The 2,106-nt window shown below is 48.0% G+C and overlaps 1 pseudogene; it reads right to left on the bottom strand.

Annotated features, from left to right (window-relative positions):
- Window positions 1-1,154: 1,154 nt before the first annotated feature.
- LOC138073994 (ribonuclease 7-like) lies at window positions 1,155-1,661 on the bottom strand (annotated as a pseudogene).
- Between the last annotated feature and the right edge of the window lie 445 nt (window positions 1,662-2,106).

Genomic DNA, 2,106 nt, shown 5'->3' with positions numbered 1-2,106 from the left:
AGTGAACACAGCGAGCCCCTGTGCTCCAAGGGATCAGCCTGAAAAAGAGAGTAAGAGAGAGAAAGTAAGAAAAAGAGAATTGACATGGGGAGCCAAGCAATGATGAGGCGAGGCCCAATATTTTATTTTTCCAGGGGGCTTATATACGTTAAGCTAGAGAATACATAGAGAATAATGGAAATACAAAGTCATGCAGGGTCAGCAGCTCTGACCCTTATCGAGACCAGGCTTTCTCTCTGCATACCTATCTGTATACACAGGTCTTAGGTGATTTACATCATCTTCGGGCCAGGAGGCCTATTAGCATTTTATGGCCCTTTTCTGATAAGGGTCCATCAACCAGAAAACTTATTTGCCCTAAAAGTGTTGTTCTTTCCAAAGTCTGGTGCCACTCTCAGAAAGCACTAAATAAAGTTACATTCTTACATAGCAAGGATACAATGATTTATAACAAAGAAAGAGGAGTACAGTGATTTATAACAGAGAAAATTCATTAACTCTAAACTCTAGTATTGCTAACATTAAAACTACTATATTCCTATTTCTGCATCCCAATTACATTGATTAATATCCTAACAGGTGCCTAAAAGATAAAGGATATGGAGGACTGGCGGCAATCATTAACTCAGCAATGAAACACTTCACCAATATAATTCTTAGCTCTTTAAAAGGCTCTATACCTTTAAGATGTTTTAAGCATCTCATGCCTCTCATGGTTGGGAGGCTCTAAACAATCACATGCATAGCTGTAAAAGTTCAGGGAAACCTGTCAGGCAAGTTACAGAGCCATCAGAGGGGTTTGAGCTGAGACACTCCTTTTATATGCAGAAGACTATTAACTGGAGCTCTAAGTTAACTTTTTCCAGAGAAAGGTAGTCGGGGATAGCCCCCTGTTAATGTCAGAGGAGTTGGTGAAAGTCATGAAATAATAAAACAGACAGATTCTGGTTTTGGGGTGCTCCCTCGAGACCTGACTCGCCCTGCCCACCATGTCTCTCCGCGTGACCTTGTCATGGGTGGGATCTCCCATGCTGGCTCCTGGCACCCCAGACCCCCACCCTCTCAGAATAACCTGAGCTAGGAAGGGCCCCAAGAGATGTCACAAGAGAACCAACTGAGCAGAGGAGGAGTGGTCCAGAGGCCTGGAGACAGAGCTACGGCAGGACCCAAGGCCAAGGAAAGATAGAAATATTAAGGACCTTGTCCATATGGACACAAACCAGCTTGAATTTCTTAGAGTCCTTTTTATCAGGAGGCTCACAGGCCACAATATAAGAAGCATTCCTTTCCTCCTTATTGTACTTGCACACTGGGTATCTCTCTGAGGTGAGCTTACACTTGGTCAGGGATACAGGCGCCTGGCTCTGGTGGCAGTTATTACGGCCATTCTTGCAGGCTGTGTTGGGAGTCTGACAACTGGTAGTCACACTGGAGAAGGACTCATGCAGAAGGTGTTGAAGTCTGCAGAATTTGCAGAACTTGATTTTGCGCATCGCAGTGTTGCAGCCTTGAGGACTGGGCTACGCATGCTGAGTTTCAAACCACTGGGCTGGGGTCATGTTCCTGGTCCTGGCGCTGACTGGATCCTCGGCCACCCACAGCCCCAGCACCAGGAGGAGCAGCAGAGGGCAGAATCCTGCTCTGGCTGGCGCCATCTCTCTTAGGGGGCACAGTTAGAAGGGAGGAGTGGGGTCTCTGGGGATGGAGAGCAGGAGGTGGAAATTAGCCCTCCTGAACCTGCTCCTTCCAGCTGATCACCGTCTCCCTCCCCCTCTGTCTCCTTCCTCCCTCTGCCCATGTCTTTCTCCTCCTCTCCTCTGTGTGCACACAGCTGCAATGACTCCACCCCGTAAACCTAGGGCTCTGTTCCTCTCCTTCATTCATTCTGTCCCTTATGCCTCCCACTCCTTGCTCCATCTCTTCTCTCTCCATGTCCCCGAGTCTCTGCATCCCTATTTGTTTCTCCGTCTTATGCACTCCATGACTCTATCCCCATCTCCTCCAGAGCCCCATTTTGTGCCCCCAGCCCCCAGCATCTTTCTTCTCTCTCCCGTGTGTCATCCCTCCACATTGAGTCCCTTCTTTGTCCACCTTGTCACTCACCTG

This window comes from Capricornis sumatraensis, chromosome 2, assembly GCF_032405125.1.
Source record: "Capricornis sumatraensis isolate serow.1 chromosome 2, serow.2, whole genome shotgun sequence".
Classification (NCBI taxonomy): domain Eukaryota; kingdom Metazoa; phylum Chordata; class Mammalia; order Artiodactyla; family Bovidae; genus Capricornis; species Capricornis sumatraensis.
This window is presented reverse-complemented; position numbering and strand designations above follow the sequence as displayed.